The following is a 19623-nucleotide window of genomic DNA, read 5'->3' as shown; positions in this document are numbered from 1 at the left end:
TGCGGTTTTCAATTTTAAAAACCGAAAATATATAATTAGGATTCCGATTTTATCTGGAAACCGAGTCGAAACGGCTCATACTCTTCTCTAAAATTGGCATGCATATGGTTAAGCCTGTGGCCTTATGGGTACCTCGAGTCTTGAGATGCAATGCTTTATACTTGGAGAGAAAAATAGAACAATTTTTTTTGACATCCCTGAAAATAGATTTAACAAATTAGTCATTTTTCAATTATGTTTCCACTTTCCATTAAAGGAGATTCTGGAGTAACGTTCGCACATTTTCTATATTTTAATTAGAGGATTTGAAATTTGATATTACTAGCTTAAAACACGTGCGATGCACGGATGTCACAGATTTTTTTAATATTATATAATTTTTAAAAAAAATGGAATTCAATTTTTAATTTTGTTCATATAAAAGTTTAAATGATATGACTTCATGCTAAATATATTAGTAGACGTATATGTTCATAACTTTTTAAAACATTTAAACATATTTAAAGTGATAGCATTGGTAAGGGAAAAATATTATTATAACGAAATTATTATTTTATTGAGGGTAAAAATTTAATGTCTCCATTATGTTGGTACCTTAAAAAATATTATTTTAGTATGGTGATTACTTAATCAATTAAGTATAACTCTCTAAAAATATTATTTTAGCATGGTGTATTTTTTAAAAATTAATATTTATGTTTTAGTTAAAATTTAATTTTTTAGTTCATATCAATAGGATACGAATTATACTTAATCTAATTTTAATTTGATATATTTCGGATCAGTGATTTACATTAGTTTATTTTAGCCCGATGCCCAATACACCGACCAAATCAAACTAATTATTTTTAGTTTAATTTTAAATTTTTTAAAGTCTGGATCAATAAGATAATTTTATTTTAGACTGAATAATTAGTATATATGATTGTGTTTTTGTTGGTCGAATTGTATTTTTGTTTTAGATTTTTGTGTTAATCCGAATAAATTGTATAATGTATTTTTCTATCCTGTATAAATAAAATATATTATTTTGTTTATCAAGTTCATTAATATATTTTTTTAGGAGAATTGATAGTATTATTATTTTATCTTAACCAGAGTCACATTATATATCAACTAAATTTTAATAATTATATCTAGTTTGCTTAAATTTAATTTAGCCCGAAGTAACAAATTAGAATAATATAGAACTCGATATGAACTCGATATGCAACCTCAAATCAACCAAAAAAATTTTATTCAACTAGTTGCATATCTGGTTGATTCTGGTTGATTTTGGTTAATTCCGTATTTTTGCAAAAAAAGTCAAAAGTTAGTAAAATTGAAAAAAAAAACTTAGAAAAGTTAGTATTTTTGGTAAATTGTCAAATTTAAATCGGTAGAAGAAGTTGAATTTAATATAAATTATAATGATATAGAGTTTGATATAAAATAGAATTGAAATTGGTAAAACAATAGAGGAAATTGACTTCAATATCAATTAGAATTAGAATTGATTGACCCCATAATTAGGATTAGAATAATTAAGTAAGGGTTATTAAGTAATTTCAGCAATTACCGACCGACCGACTACCAAACTTTTAATGTTTCGTATATTATAATATAGTATAGATAGATAGATATACCCTTATAATTACGCTGCGTTGAGAATAGATCAGAATCAGGTCATCAGATTTCATATTTTATTCAAACAAATGTCTATTTTTAAATAAAAAGTTAACGATTGGTGGAAAACGTGGCATTATAGACAATAAGATATTTTTTTCCCTATAAGTAAAGTCGTAAAGTGACATTGTCTAATAATAAGTTACTAAAACGACAAAATATAAAATTTGCATGAAATCTTTTCAAAAAACTAAATAATTTGTACAGAGATAGGGTTGTATACGTCAGTGTATCTCCACAAGACTATAAGTTGGTATTTGTTTATCAATATTGTCAAATTTGGTAATTTTTCGAATTGGTAAAAATCTATATATTAGAGTAAAAAATGTATTTTAATAATATTCTCTTGGCCTCGTTTATTTCGATGTAAACCAACTATGTAATTTAAAGTCCTTTGGATATAAATGAGCTACACTGTTTGGGTTGCTGTATTTTAAATTGGGCAAGTGAACTTCAAATTTCATGATTTTTGTAGTTATCACAAAACAGGGGAAGTTAGTTACCAAGCTCAATCATGGTCGCCACAAGTTACGTAGCTATTTAATATAAAAATATTAATTACTTATTAAAATTAATTACGTAACATTTAGTTACATATCAATAAACCAAACACGTATATTTTAATTACCTTGGAACTTGTAGTTGTAACTTAGTTACGGGGAAGTTCAAGTTCCTATGTAATTATCAAAGTTGACGAAACAATCTTCACAGATTGATAGGTTTGAGGGTAGTACTCTTGAGGGAGAGCTATCTAAATCCTGTTGGGTATAATTCTAAATAGAACTAAGACTACGCGCAACAATGGGACAGTTATATATAATAAATTAACAAGAACAAGCAAATTCAACAAAGTAACGAAACAAGCACGAAGGTACAAATAATATATAATTAGAGACCGAATTGACAAGAAATTAGAGAAAATCACTTAGATCTATGAAGCTTTATTAGAATTAGAGAATCAGCTGAGTCGCCAAGCCCTCGAGAAGACTTCACTGTTCTTGAAGAGATTATTGCCTCACTTACGCTGTGATGGGTTGCCGCAATATCACTTCCAGGATAAAACAGCTCAGAGCGATCCGTTCACAGATACGAGAAGGCTCGACAACGATCAGCACCTCAATTCACCTAGAAAATCAATGAATATATGTGTGTATATGTGGGAAAGATCCAGAGAGATGATGTTCTAGGGTTTCTTTCTATTTTTCCAATCTATCTCCCTCTCAGATTTTCACACACTTCAACTTTTGCTCTTCTCTACTAAAGTAACGTATGTAATCTGATCTATTATATATTGTATGTAACACCCCAAAATCCAAGGTCGTGAATTCGGGTCCTTACGATCACTTATTAGTTAAATAATTCTCTTTTCACAATATTACTCGACCTTTTATTCAAACTCACACACACACAGGTTATATGCTTGGAAACAGTATCAAATAAATCATCTCCACTTATCTACCTGACGGGGCTGGCGTACAAAAAGCCTACGGAACTCACGAGCATTCCTTACCCGCCTACGGACAGCAGTCCTGGTCTGATCCATGCTGGTAGTCTGTTGTGATATGATATATAAAAGCAAGGGTGAGCATTATAGCTCAGCAAGGTATATATCCCCATAATTAAGTATGTAAGGATAAATAAAACCAATAATTATACTTTGTATCTCCAAAGCGTTCTGAAAGTTTATATGCTTGTCAAATTTATAATATTCTCAAAATCAACTACAATAGTATATCCACTGAATACTTGTATTCATCTCTTTCTCAAAATCATTTTATACTCGTACTCATGTTATTTCAAAATCTCAAGATGTTACTCGAACCAAGATTCTCAAATGGGTGTGATATATTCATCAACATCCCAATTTAAAACTCAGCCTTATCGGCAGATTTCTCAAATGGATTTGATATATATTCATCAATATCCTTGTTTAAAACTCAGCCTTATTGGCTCTCTGTTGTATATTTCACAACAGTTTTTCTAAAATGGAAGAAAGGGACTATACTGGAATAAACCACGTATCGGTGATCAGCCGAATACGAAATTTTCTCTACTAGTAGAAGGAATACAAACCTAGCCGCCTTTGGGCTCATCAAGACACTACACGGTGATTGCCCATTGTCGTGCAAGTCTGAAAGTCAATGGTCACATAGACCATATAACCGTACAATGCGCCACTCCGCGCTTGCATAATGCGCCACTCCGCGCCTGGTCACTGCCCGATACCACTCTGTGCCGGGCAGGCCACATTCCAGTCCCAAAATAGTTATATCTTTTGCTCAAAATCCTTTTTCGAAGGAATAGGTCATTAAAAGTTGACCTGTAAATAAGATGTTTTATTCATCACTTTTAACTCAATTGATCTTTGGGAGTTATCGGAGTTTTGAATTTAATAACATTTTCAAATCCCTATCTGTAGTAGGTGACACATATATTACTCACTTGTTCTTTATTGAACGAGGAAACAAAATTCTTATGCTTCTAGACTAAGTTCCCTAAGGTTTTGATACGTTTCAAATGATTAGTCTCTTTCAAGAGTTTTAAATAATTTAGAAAGTACCTTTGGGAACCATGTCTATTTTTAAATAAGTTTTTAGAAGTCCGAAGATATTAAATATCTAAGATCTCATAATAATTTAAGAGGGATTCAATGAATTGATAAAATCTTATAAATAAAACATCTCTGTATAAGGTTCGATGAATTGATAAAAACCTTATATATAAAATATCTCTGAATATGGTTCAATGAATTGATAAAATCTTAAGTACAAAGTATTTCTAATTAAGGTTCAATGAATTAATAAAAAAATCTTAAATACAAAATATCTCTGAATAAGGTCCAACGAATGGAGACACCTTAATCAAATAATCAAAACATGATTTGGTATCCTATAATTGCTCTTTGAATAGTTAAATCTTTATTAAATAACGTGAAATGATTTATAAACTATTCAGTATATTTTTAAATACTTTCTGGATATTTAATAATCCCTTAAGTATCGCTTTATAAAATAATCAATCAAGTAAGGGAGTCCCTTAAATGAATAAACCAATATTTCTCGAAGTTTAAGTCAAAATCTCAATCGTTCGTTTGATATATATATTACGCGAACGTACTTTGTTTATCGAAATAGAAATCTTTCGCGTCCGGCTCTCTTCGAAATTAAATCGTTATTAAAATATCTCTGACTCCCATTATCATATATTATATTTGAAATACGTTTCAATTTCTCATACTCGTGTAAAACGAAATTTGTTTTTGTAAACAATCGCATAATTCGTATGCATTGATATCATAGACAAGCATATGTATTTGAACTGTAAATCATGGCATCAATATCACAACAGTATATATATAGCATGGATAGTATGAGATAGGGTTTCAAAAACTTGCCTCGAGTAATCGAAGTGGTATGGTCTCTGGTGTTTGGTTGGCGATCTATAAACAAGAACCAACGGTCTAAGTTAGTACGCGATTAACGTCTCGCTTTTATTAATCAACTTTCACAACTACTCAAGTATAACGAATCTCCGATCGTCACATTCTCAACACTTATATTCTCACTTTATAACATCGTCGAGTTTTGAAATCGATCATTCGCTTTAGAAAGTCCATTTCGAGTTTTAAGCTCGAACGTGAGAAAACGCGCGTCAAAACTAGGTTTTTATGCGTTTCTCGCTTGCGCTCGCTTTACCAAAACATTTTTACAAAACCGAAAAATTAATATTTTCTCAAAATTCGTTTTGGAAAGTCTTCTCTACTGTCATATTCATTTTTCATAATTTTTCCAGAATCTCAAAATTATTTTAAGTCCTTCAAAATCACCTTGCAAGTGGACTTAAGTGCAGTTGGCTAATCGCAGAAATGTTTTACATTAAAATGGCCATAACTCCTAAACCGTAAATCTCCTCATGATGATCTACACATGTATAGAAACTACAAAACAAGATCCATCTGTTCATGGCTAGTGGTTTTCAAATTTTAACAATTTTCATGGCCGAATGTCCTGCAGAAAATAGATCAAGTGCAAGAATGCTCAAACTCAATTTCTACTACTTGATCTTAACACAATCACTACCTATAACCATCATAAACACAAGTACTTCTCAAGATCCACCCACATACACCTTATATGCTCTATCTAGTACCACATACATGGATTACAACTCAACATCTCAAGCCTTTAGCAAGAACATAATCAATACAAACTCAAACAAACACAATCATTTGGATCTTAACACTACAACAAACATAACTCTTAAATCCAACCATAAAACCTTAAAGGGTTGAAACTTATACCTTCTTGGACACTAGGAAGGTTAGTTCTAGGATGATTGAGGCTTTATTTGCTTAGAAAACACTTAGAAGGGCTAGATCCTTAAGAAACAAAACCAAGAAACAAGTTAGAATTTCGGAGTTACCTTTCAGCACCTCATTCAAACATTTTTATAAAATTTAAACAAAATAATTTGAGGCTGAAATTTGGTACGAAGCTTACCCATGATATAGAGAAGATATGGTAAAAATTTCATGATATTTAAATGAGTATATTTTGAGTTATGAATTTTTCTTTCTCCCTTGCTCAGAAAACCCGAACTGCTGGAATGAAAAATGGGAGAGTTTTAAGTGAGGGAAAAGGGGTTGTTTTCTTTTGTGGCTAAAGTGTGGGAGTGTATAATGAATATATGGGATGTATGCAGCAGATTTGACAATAATTTGGCAAAGGTATGGGTTAGTTTGATTGTGTGGTGAAGTGAGAAAAGAGAGAAGTATGGCTTGTGTACTTGTTTGTCTCCCATCACTATTCAACACTATTCCACTAACTATTCTAGTTAGCTTCTAATCATCTAGTTACACTCCTAACTACTAGTTAGGACTTGGTTATGCATGACCAACTTGCATGGGATTTAATTTCTCATTTGTTTATTTATCGTAAACGCAATCGTCGTTCCATTCCGATAGTTTCCACGTATAACGACTTGTTTCGTAGCGATTTCTTTTATCACTTATAATCCTATAACCAATTCCATTCCTTCTCTTGATCATATAAACACCTTGATATATTATTTATTTCATGTAGTATTCCCGATTTTACGCCATTCTTTACGGATACGAAAACACGTAGTATAATCGTGAATCTTCGAATTCCGTCGGCTTTTACATTCACTTATTTTCCTCGATAAACAAAAATATGATCTCGGATTCTCGAAATTCCACTATTCATTTTATGATGATCCCCATACGTATTACTTAATCAGCTCAAGTTACTATTCACAGAAGTTTTAAAATATTACAAAAATCAGGGTTCTTACAGTCTCCCCCCCTTAAAAGGATTCCGTCCCGGAATCAACTCACACATAGATGGGGGTACATTTCTCGCAGGTGGCTCTCTAATTCCCAAGTCGACTCCTCGACCTTAGGATATCTTAACAAAACTCTGAATAGCTTGACACTCTTGTCCCTGAGTACTTGCTCTTTTCAACCAATGATTTCAACTTGTTGCTCAATGTAGGACAAATCTAGTACTTACTCATGTTTCACTATATTCTTGGTATCCGCATTATACTTTCTCTACATTGGCATATGAAAAACACTATGAACCTGTTGAAGGTTTGGAGGTAAAGCCAATTCGTATGCTACGGTTCTATTCGTCATAAAATCTCAAAGGACCCATATATCGGGAAATCAGCTTCCCTTTCTTTCCAAATCTCATCAGTCCTTCCCATGATGACACTTTCAAAAATACCTGGTCACCCACTTCATACTCTCTGTCTTTTCATGCTAAGTCGGCATATTTACACTGTCGGTCTTGGGCTGCCGCTAAGCATCCTCTGATCAACTCAACTATGTCCCTCGTTCTTTACACCAAGTCGGGACCTAGTAACTTTCTTTCACCAACTTCATCCCAGTGGGGGCATTTCTATACTCGCACGATAACTATGATTTTAGGCAAACTCTATCAAAGATAGGTGTTCATCTCAATAACCTTAAAAATCAATTACACAATTTCTCAACATGTACTCCAATGTTTGAATAATTCACTCACTTTGTCCATCGGTTTGGGGATGGTATGCAGTACTCACATTCAGTTTGGTTCATAAGCATTCCTGAAAGCTCCTCAAAAAAAATCTGGAGTTGAATCGGGGATCTCTGTCAGATACGATAGCTATAGAGACTCCATGTCTTATCACAATTTCCTTGATGTATAGCTCTGCTAATCTATCCGCCATGTAGGTTTTCTTGATTGGAAGAAAGTATGCTGACTTGGTTAGTCGATATATAATTACTCATATTGCATCACGATTAGCCTTAGCTCGGGGAAATCCTACCACAGAATCCATGGCTATTTGTTCCCACTTTCACATCGGAATTCCTAAGGGTTGTAGGAGTCCCCTCGGTCGCTGATGTTCCACCTTCACTCTTTAACAGGTCAAACACTTACTGACCCAATTGGCCACGTCTCTTTTCATGTTGGGTCATCAATAATATTCCTTTGGATCTCGGTACATCTTGGTACCTCCAGGATGAATTGAATATCTAAAATTATGTCCTTCACGTAAAATTTCATCTTTTAATTCTCGAACATTCGGAATCCAAATCCCGTTCGCATACCTCATAATTTTCTTCTCATCTTTCTCACATTTGGCTTCTTCTCAGTCAAAGATTCTCGCTCTTCATCCGTCTTCTCTTCCTAATTTGATCTCAAATAGTCCATCAGTCCCTTTACCGGTGACTTCACCTCTATCTCCATCTCCTCGAGTTCTCTCACTAGTTCCTCCGGCATTGTCAACATATTGAGTCTCTCTTTACTACTAAGGGCATCGGCCACCACATTGGCCTTCCCTGGGTGATATAAAATCTCACCGACATAGTCTTTCATTAACTCTAACCATCTCCTCTGTCTCCTGTTGAGTTCTTTCTGAGTAAATATATACTTAAGGCTCTTATGGTCAGTGTAGATCTCGCAATTTTCTCTGTATGGATATTGTCTCCAATTTTTCAAAGCAAAACTATTGCTGCTAATTCTAATTCATGAGTAGGGTATCTTACTTCATATTCCTTCAGCTGTCGTGAGGCATAAGCAACCACTTTCCCATGCTGCATGAGCATGCATCCTAATCCTTTATGACCCTTTCCATCGGGCAATGCCAGCACGAGGGCTGTTACCAAACTCCTTTTCAATTCCTGAAAACTTTCCTCACATTTTTCATTCCACACAACCTTTTCCGTTTTGCAAGTAGGCCTAGTCAAAGGTCCTGATATCTTAGCGAAATCCTGTACGAACCTCTCATAAAACCGGTTAATTCCCAAAAAGTTCCTACTTCCGTAGGTGTGGTTATTCTTTCTCATTGGAATACTGCCTCAACATTGGTAGGGTCAACTAACACTCCTTCACTGCTCATCAATTTTCCTAAGATCTGAACTTCATTTTGCCAGAATTCGCACCTTGAGAATTTGGCAAACAACTTTTCTCTTTTCAATGCTTCTACCACTATCCTCAGATATTCCGCATGTTCTTCTTCCATTTTAGAATAGACTAAAATATTATCAATAAAAATAATGACACACACGTCCAAATACTTTTTAAACACTCGATTCACAAAGTCCATGAAAGCTACTGGGGCATTCTTTAGCCCGAACGACATCTTAAAAAACTCATAATATCCATACCTCGTGTGAAATATGGTATTTGTCCCCTGTTTTAATCTTCAGTTGGTGATATCCCGTTCTTAGATCGATTTTCGAAAAGTGTACAACTCCTTCAAGTTGGTCAAACGAATCGTCAATTCTAGAGAGAGGGTATCTGTTCTTAATAGTCAGCTTATTCAGTTCCCTATACTCTGTGCACAATCGCATACTGCCATCCTTCTTTTTGACAAACAACATTGGTGTGCCTCATGGTTACACATTAGGTCTCATCATTCCTTTGTTCAATAGTTCTTGCAACTGTGAAGTCAATTCTTTCATTTCAACCGGGGCTAGCCTATATGGGGCTTTTTGAAACTGATGTCGTTCCTGATGATAATTCGATAGCGAACTCTATCTCTCGGTCAGGTGATAATCCTGAAAGGTCTTTGGAAAACACATCCTCAAATTCGTTAACAACTGGTATGTCACGTACATCGGGGCTTCTCTCTTGGTATCCGCCACGTATGCAAAATACGCTTTGCTATCTTTCCTCAATAATTGCTTCGCTTGAGTAATATTCAAAAAAAATTGGGTCTAACGCTGACCCTTAATCACAATTTCCTTGCCGTTAGGCATTCGGATTTTAACTTTCTTTCCTTTATAATCAATCCGAGCACCATTGCTCGACGACCAATCCATTTTTAAGACCACACCAAATTCTCTCAGCCTGAAAGGAATTAAGTCCAACTTAAAGTCCTTCCCTCCTAGTTCCCACTTGCAGATTAGATGAATCTCATTAATTGGAACAACCTCTCGATTCACTATTTCTATTCGCAATAATTCTCGCGTTGGAATCACATTAAGTTTTAACTTGGCCAAAAATCTCGCGATATAAAATATTTAGTTGCTTCAGAATTAAACAGAATATTTGCAGTAACCAAATTGAGTAAAAGGTTACCTGTTATCATGCCCTAGCTGGGTTGGGGCAGTTGCTAGAATAATGTCCTGGTTGGTTGCAATTAAAGCACCTCAGTAGCTCTTTTCCCAAATTATATACCCCGGGATGTTTCTCCCCACATGACTTATGATCTGGTATGAGTGACCGAAACTAGTTATGAAACGTAGTCCTATATTGACCACCTCCCTGGGCGATACTCTTGCTTACCGGTTCGCTAAACCCGGTACCCACTGCGGGTTGGGACACCGCTCCCCTCTCAGTCCTAATCGGAAACTTCTGTTTATCGCTCTGCCGCCTTGGCTTCCGAACTCTTCTTCTTGCTCTCTTCCTCTTTTTGACTTTGCTCACTCTCTGCCTCTATAATCGAGGCCTTTTTGCACATAGTCTGTTATCTCAACTAATGACACTCGGTCCTGAATCCATTGTTTCAGCCCTTGCTGAAATCTCCTTGCCTTTTTCTCTTTCGTGTTCACAAACTCCGGCACGAATCTCGACAGTTCAATAAATTTGGCTTTGTACACAGCCACTGACATCTTATCTTACTTAATCTCTAGAAACTTTAACTCCATCTAAGCCTCCATAAACCTGGGAAATACTTTTCCCCATGTGATAATCACATTAGTCTCCAGGGTTCCTTTAGGTTCCCACTAATAATTTGCTTCTCCTTTCAACATATAATTGGTGAACACAGTCTTTTGCGTCTCTTCTATGGGCACTATCTCAAAGCTCTTTTCCATTTCTTTCAGCCAAGCTCTGGCCTTAACAGGTTAGCAGTCCCTTAAAATTTCTGGGGGATTTAACAACTTAAAGGCCTTAAAGACATTAGTAACTGGAACATGATCAACCTGGGTTGAGGGTGACAATTTAAATTCTCTCGAAGAAGATTCATAATTTGGTCCATGGGGTTTCCGCTCTGGCCTTCCCCCTCGTTAGTATCCATAGTTTCTTCTTCATTGTAATCCTCTAAGTCGAATTTATTATATTCGACTTCCTCGTGTTCTTGGTTATTTTGGTTTACCAATTCAGCAGGGTTTGCTCTAGTTTCCCAATATGTCGGGGTGACATCATTATGCTAATATAAAAGATCACCAATATAACATTATTCGCGTCTCTACTCATTATGTTAAAGTCGCTTAATAACTCGCTTTGTCTCAAATACATTCTTCATTCCTCTTTAGTTACTCGCAACGTTGTGCCCACGCACTTGATTTGATGCGTTAACAAAAGACGACATCCTGTCGAGAATATACACGTAACTTCTAGTGACATCCCACTCTTGGAATTCTACGTCAGACTTATTGGTCTTCTCCTCCTGTAGTTCGGAGCTTGCTGCGTTGATTGCAGGAGCATGAAACTTTTCAGAAATTATTCTGTCGATTCTCGCTTTCCGTGCCGAACATAATGGCTTAACGGACGAAATGATTTCGTATTATAGCATAGCATTCTCTTCTTGGGACACGCTAAAATCTTCCTTATAGGACATAGATTCCTCAATGGTATAGCGAATACCCTTCTTGGTAGAATCGCTGTTCGTCATGTATTGAATCCTTATTATCGGAATAATACTTTCAACCAATTCAGGTAACGTAATAACCTTAATAGTAAAAGAATTAAGCATCTTGATTCTTTCCTAATATGTCTCCTCAAGGACACTCTATAAAGAGCTATGAGTGGCAAGACTCGGGTTTTCCAATCAACCCATGGTATTGGGGTATCGTCTTCATCCCGCTTTCCCCGGAGACTTAGCTCCACTTCTATATCAACATTATAAAAAATCATGTACAATTTTCTCCTTTCCTCATTTTGTCGATCTTAAACGATCCCATCAATTTCCGTAGAACACTTCACATAAACACTTCAACATAACTCCTAGTAGTCTATCAACAAACTCTATCGGCTCAACCAATGGACTCTCTTTTGCATATAACTCTTAGCACTCTTTTCTCTGAGTGCTACAACTCATTCTCTTCCCTTAATGTTGGCTTTTCAATCGACTGTTAATAACTCAACCAATGCCTCAACTCTTAAGGCTAAGGTCCTCTTGGGTACTACCGTCGTGACTACTCCATAGTAATCCGACTACGAACTCGATGAGAGTTCTTGTTAACTTTTAGATCCTCAGTCTACCCATTTTAGTCTTACTGTTTCCAAGACTTATAACCTTTGGCTCTGATACCATTTCTGTAACACCCCAAAACCCAAGGTCGTGAATTCGGGTTCTTACGATCACTTATTAGTTAAATAATTCTCTTTTCACAATATTACTCGACCTTTTATTCAAACTCCCACACACACAGGTTATATGCTTGGAAACAGTATCAAATAAATCATCTCCACTTATCTACCTGACGGGGCTGGCGTACAAAAAGCCTACGGAACTCACGAGCATTCCTTACCCGCCTACGGACAGCAGTCCTGGTCTGATCCATGCTGGTAGTCTGTTGTGATATGATATATAAAAGCAAGGGTGAGCATTATAGCTCAGCAAGGTATATATCCCCATAATTAAGTATGTAAGGATAAATAAAACCAATAATTATACTTTGTATCTCCAAAGCGTTCTGAAAGTTTATATGCTTGTCAAATTTATAATATTCTCAAAATCAACTACAATAGTATATCCACTGAATACTTGTATTCATCTCTTTCTCAAAATCATTTTATACTCGTACTCATGTTATTTCAAAATCTCAAGATGTTACTCGAACCAAGATTCTCAAATGGGTGTGATATATATTCATCAACATCCCAATTTAAAACTCAGCCTTATCGGCAGATTTCTCAAATGGATTTGATATATATTCATCAATATCCTTGTTTAAAACTCAGCCTTATTGGCTCTCTGTTGTATATTTCACAACAGTTTTTCTAAAATGGAAGAAATGGACTATACTGGAACAAACCACGTATCGGTGATCAGCCGAATACGAAATTTTCTCTACTAGTAGAAGGAATACAAACCTAGCCGCCTTTGGGCTCATCAAGACACTACACGGTGATTGCCCATTGTCGTGCAAGTCTGAAAGTCAATGGTCACATAGACCATATAACCGTACAATGCGCCACTCCGCGCTTGCATAATGCGCCACTCCGCGCCTGGTCACTGCCCGATACCACTCTGTGTCGGGCAGGCCACATTCCAGTCCCAAAATAGTTATATCTTTTGCTCAAAATCCTTTTTCGAAGGAATAGGTCATTAAAAGTTGACCTGTAAATAAGATGTTTTATTCATCACTTTTAACTCAATTGATCTTTGGGAGTTATCGGAGTTTTGAATTTAATAACATTTTCAAATCCCTATCTGTAGTAGGTGACACATATATTACTCACTTGTTCTTTATTGAACGAGGAAACAAAATTCTTATGCTTCTAGACTAAGTTCCCTAAGGTTTTGATACGTTTCAAATGATTAGTCTCTTTCAAGAGTTTTAAATAATTTAGAAAGTACCTTTGGGAACCATGTCTATTTTTAAATAAGTTTTTAGAAGTCCGAAGATATTAAATATCTAAGATCTCATAATAATTTAAGAGGGATTCAATGAATTGATAAAATCTTATAAATAAAACATCTCTGTATAAGGTTCGATGAATTGATAAAAACCTTATATATAAAATATCTCTGAATATGGTTCAATGAATTGATAAAATCTTAAGTACAAAGTATTTCTAATTAAGGTTCAATGAATTAATAAAAAAATCTTAAATACAAAATATCTCTGAATAAGGTCCAACAAATGGAGACACCTTAATCAAATAATCAAAACATGATTTGGTATCCTATAATTGCTCTTTGAATAATTAAATCTTTATTAAATAACGTGAAATGATTTATAAACTATTCAGTATATTTTTAAATACTTTCTGGATATTTAATAATCCCTTAAGTATCGCTTTATAAAATAATCAATCAAGTAAGGGAGTCCCTTAAATGAATAAACCAATATTTCTCGAAGTTTAAGTCAAAATCTCAATCGTTCGTTTGATATATATATTACGCGAACGTACTTTGTTTATCGAAATAGAAATCTTTCGCGTCCGGCTCTCTCCGAAATTAAATCGTTATTAAAATATCTCTGACTCCCATTATCATATATTATATTTGAAATACGTTTCAATTTCTCATACTCGTGTAAAACGAAATTTATTTTTGTAAACAATCGCATAATTCGTATGCATTGATATCATAGACAAGCATATGTATTTGAACTGTAAATCATGGCATCAATATCACAACAGTATATATATAGCATGGATAGTATGAGATAGGGTTTCGAAAACTTGCCTCGAGTAATCGAAGTGGTATGGTCTCTGGTGTTTGGTTGGCGATCTATAAACAAGAACCAACGGTCTAAGTTAGTACGCGATTAACGTCTCGCTTTTATTAATCAACTTTCACAACTACTCAAGTATAACGAATCTCCGATCGTCACATTCTCAACACTTATATTCTCACTTTATAACATCGTCGAGTTTTGAAATCGATCATTCGCTTTAGAAAGTCCATTTCGAGTTTTAAGCTCGAACGTGAGAAAATGCGCGTCAAAACTAGGTTTTTATGCGTTTCTCGCTTGCGCTCGCTTTACCAAAACATTTTTACAAAACCGAAAAATTAATATTTTCTCAAAATTCGTTTTGGAAAGTCTTCTCTACTGTCATATTCATTTTTCATAATTTTTCCAGAATCTCAAAATTATTTTAAGTCCTTCAAAATCACCTTGCAAGTGGACTTAAGTGCAGTTGGCTAATCGCAGAAATGTTTTACACTAAAACGGCCATAACTCTTAAACCGTAAATCTCCTCATGATGATCTACACATGTATAGAAACAAAAAAACAAGATCTATCTGTTTATGTCTAGTGGTTTTCAAATTTTAACAATTTTCATGGCCGAATGTCCTGCAGAAAATAGATCAAGTGCAAGAATGTCCAAACTCAATTTTTACTACTTGATCTTAACACAATCACTACCTATAACCATCATAAACACAAGTACTTCTCAAGATCCACCCACATACACCTTATATGCTCTATCTAGTACCACATACATGGATTACAACTCAACATCTCAAGCCTTTAGCAAGAACATAATCAATACAAACTCAAACAAACACAATCCTTTGGATCTTAACACTACAACAAACATAACTCTTAAATCCAACCATAAAACCTTAAAGGGTTGAAACTTATACCTTCTTGGACACTAGGAATGTTAGTTCTAGGATGATTGAGGCTTGATTTGCTTAGAAAACACTTAGAAGGACTAGATCCTTAAGAAACAAAACCAAGAAACAAGTTAGAATTTCGGAGTTACCTTTCAGCACCTCATTCAAACATTTTTATAAAATTTAAACAAAATAATTTGAGGCTGAAATTTCGTACGAAGCTTACCCATGATATAGAGAAGATATGGTAAAAATTTCATGATATTTAAATGAGTATATTTTGAGTTATGAATTTTTCTTTCTCCCTTGCTCAGAAAACCCGAACTGCTGGAATGAAAAATGGGAGAGTTTTAAGTGAGGGAAAAGGGGTTGTTTTCTTTTGTGGCTAAAGTGTGGGAGTGTATAATGAATATATGGGATGTATGCAGCAGATTTGACAATAATTTGGCAAAGGTATGGGTTAGTTTGATTGTGTGGTGAAGTGAGAAAAGAGAGAAGTATGGCTTGTGTACTTGTTTATCTCCCATCACTATTCAACACTATTCCACTAACTATTCTAGTTAGCTTCTAATCATTTAGTTACACTCCTAACTACTAGTTAGGACTTGGTTATGCATGACCAACTTGCATGGGATTTAATTTCTCATTTGTTTATTTATCGTAAACGCAATCGTCGTTCCATTCCGATAGTTTCCACGTATAACGACTTGTTTCGTAGCGATTTCTTTTATCACTTATATTCCTATAACCAATTACATTCCTTCTCTTGATCATAGAAATACCTTGATATATTATTTATTTCACGTAGTATTCCCGATTTTACGCCATTCTTTACGGATACGAAAACACGTAGTATAATCGTGAATCTTCGAATTCCGTCGGCTTTTACATTCACTTATTTTCCTCGATAAACAAGAATATGATCTCGGATTCTCAAAATTCCACTATTCATTTTATGATGATCCCCATACGTATTACTTAATCAGCTCAAGTTACTATTCACAGAAGTTTTAAAATATTACAAAAATCAGGGTTCTTACATTGTATAAGAGTCTAATTATTATTATTATTAAAATAATAATAATCCTCACTCAAATATTAATATATAATATACTTATTTATACAAAACATGTTTATATAGTTTTAGCAATTGTCTTCCAGTTCAGACCCTGAGTATAAGCCTCAGGCCCTAAACAAACCAAAACTTTTCAGCACCTCAGGACCTGAACATTGAGGCCCTGAACATTGCAGAAACATTCTCAGCATACCATCGGGCCCTGAACATTGCAGAAACTTATTTCAGCACATCATCAGGCCCTGAACCTCTAGCCCTAGGTCCTGAACATTGCATAAATTTCACAATATGCTTCTCAGCTAAAATCGAAACAACTCTTATACAAATAAGCATTCCTGCTCTTATTTCTACATGGATTTCACTAAGAAAATGTCTTAGATCCAAATATGAAAGTTTATGTCCTTATAGCAAGGAACAACCTCCACTTGTTATTAACCCGAAATTACATCAAAAAGACATATTACACGTGTCCTCAAATTTCCATTTTCTAACAAATTATCTCCAATTCAATTGGAGGTTCCTCATGTAGGGATAACTCCCCTCAAAACCCTAGCTGACATTGCCTTAACAATTGAAGCTAGGAGTCCAATTGCCAATGAGTCTGTTATAGGGGAGGCAAGTCAAGCACATTCAAGTGTCAGCTCTCTGCAAAAAGAGCAAGGTTTGAGGTCATGGTACATGACAGTAAACTGGTCAAATCCCCTCCAATTCAAATGGAGGTTCCCCCAAGTGGTGAACAACAAACTGTCATAACCACAGTTCCAACTATGAGTCAAACATGTCAAATGCCCTGCCCTCTCTAGTCTTTATGAATTCAAAACTGATCTTGTCACTTAACTTTCTGCAGGTTTTAACTTATAATAGTTAATATATATTTGATGAACCAACTTTTGTTGTTATTAGCCGGTTGTTGGGCCGCGAGCAAGCCTTAACTCAATATTAGTATGATATTGTCCGCTCTGGGCCGAGCCTGTATGGATTTATTTTTGGGCATATCCCAAAATGCCTCATACTAATGGAGTTAATTGGATGCTCCTTATACAAGAGAATTGTCTCTATTCTCATCGATGTGATACTTGGGTTGACACCACCCAAAAATCTTCCCCTCAAACCAAGAACGACAACTTTCGTGGTCTTTCCCGTGATTAATCTGTCTACATCTTGCACCACCGCAAGAAATTGACAAATTTTCGAATCGCCGCGATTCTGATCCTTTGACTCTGATACCACTTGTTAGGCTTCGAGGCAGACCTAACTCCATGTTAGTATGATATTGTCCGCTTTGGACCAGGTCCACACGAATTTCTTTTGGGAACATCCCAAAAGGGCTCATACTAATGGAGTTAATTGGTTGTTCTATATACAAGAAAATTATCTTTATTCTCATTGATGTGTTACTTGGGTTCACACCACCCAAAACCAGTGTACCTCCAATGCGTGAGGTGTTTGCATAAGGTACTTACTCCTTAATGTCATAGGCAACTTTCGAGTTGAAAATCTTATCGTCATCTCCCCACAATAGATGAATTCTCTGCCAATTTTTAATGTGTAAAACATGGATATTAATCTATTGGACACGAACTATGATATTTAATCGACTTATTTTTTAATTTTATAGATATAGTTACATAAAAGGTGGATGATCGAGAGCAAAAGATTTCTGTAAATATCATATACCGCGAAAAAAGACAGATGTACGTGAAAACCTAGGTCTTGTTCATTCACATCGACAAATAATCTAATTTTATAGATATTTGATGAAGGACTAAAAAGAGTTAGGGTAGTAGTAGTAGTAAATCTGAGTGTAGTTTGGTACATAGATGCAACTTGGTCACTAATGACCAAGGCATTTATAAGTTCAACTCTCTCTTTTTTCTAGTTATCAAATATATAACATGCACAAATTAGCTACCAAATCATCTAATTACAGGGGTACCTGACTCCCTGAGTTTAAAAAAATTAAAAATTTAGAGTTGTGTTCAGTGTACCATTAGATCACTTCTATTATACTCAATTATATTGTACATTGTCTATATTATAAGCCATATCTTGTTATGTATTATGTACTTGGACCCAACAATCAAGAGTAATTGAATTTTTTCCATATAAACGACAAGAAACAGGATTTTATCAACCGAACTCTTCCTATGATCATGATCAGTTTTTGCCCTTGTTCTACATGGGTCGGTATAATGTAATAGGAAGGGTCGGTATAATGTAATAGGAAACACTCATATATCTAAGAGTAGTGCTAGATGCATAGAATTTTGTACAAAATATTTGTACATAATGACATGGCATTTGATGTGGGGTGTTTTAATTGGTTTTGTTGATGTAAATACAGGGGGCCCATTCCAATTAAAACACACAACATGTCATTATGTACAAAATTTTGTACGTAATTCTATACACCAAGTATTTTCCTATTTCTAATAGTGATATATTTTATATACAAGGGTCAAGAGTCACAGGTTAATATATTAGAATTTTTATACTATTTTCAACTAGTATTATCATCACAAATACAAATTTTTGTGCATACATTTTTTCTTAATTATCTGCATTTTTTCTCACATGCAAAAGGAATACAATATTTTTATATAAAGCGCCGCATTCTATCTTTTAGCGGGATGCTTCCTGTTTTCAGTAGAGTGAGGCACAATAGGTATTGGATTCCGCTTGAACTAATGAACCATGAGTTGTTCCCAGTGAAAAGGAATTTAAAGCGCTCTGACCCAAGTAAGAATTGAAAATGATGCTTCATTTGATATTCGACGAGAAGTCTTCGACTTACCCGCTTTAAGATTTCAAACTTCTCCTCAAAAAAATAGAAATAGTTAATCAAGTTCTAGATAGATCCCTATCTTTATTTCTATCCACGGAGATACATATCTATCAGGAATGGATCAGTTAAACATTCCATTAGGTAGCCTGGTCTTGACTCAACTGCGTGGTATTCATTCTCGTTCGGCTCTTGAAATCACATCCAGCACTGGTTATGCATGAACGACAACTCCTAACATCACACATTTGCCGCCTTCTTACCATATATTTTGAAGGAAAAAGAATTACATTAATCAAAGAGAATCGGAACAGAGTACATCATGAATAAATTCGGGAGGATCATCAACCCA

General features: G+C 34.9%; 1 long non-coding RNA gene across 2 annotated transcripts; it reads right to left on the bottom strand.

Annotated features, from left to right (window-relative positions):
* Positions 1-2475: 2475 nt before the first annotated feature.
* Positions 2476-6385, bottom strand: LOC141686817 (uncharacterized). 2 transcript variants are annotated; one of them, XR_012560814.1, is made up of 5 exons: positions 6165-6385; positions 5966-6043; positions 5060-5104; positions 3125-3217; positions 2476-2790 (listed from the first exon to the last, which is right to left on the bottom strand). It is a non-coding gene; the product is annotated as an uncharacterized LOC141686817 (long non-coding RNA). The 2 variants fall into 2 exon arrangements; XR_012560813.1 differs by lacking the exon at positions 2476-2790 and having other exon boundaries at positions 2934-3217.
* Positions 6386-19623: the final 13238 nt, after the last annotated feature.

Source organism: Apium graveolens, chromosome 9, assembly GCF_009905375.1.
Source record: "Apium graveolens cultivar Ventura chromosome 9, ASM990537v1, whole genome shotgun sequence".
NCBI lineage: Eukaryota > Viridiplantae > Streptophyta > Magnoliopsida > Apiales > Apiaceae > Apium > Apium graveolens.
Note: the sequence above shows the minus strand (reverse complement) of the source record. Positions and strands in the feature narration are given on the sequence as shown.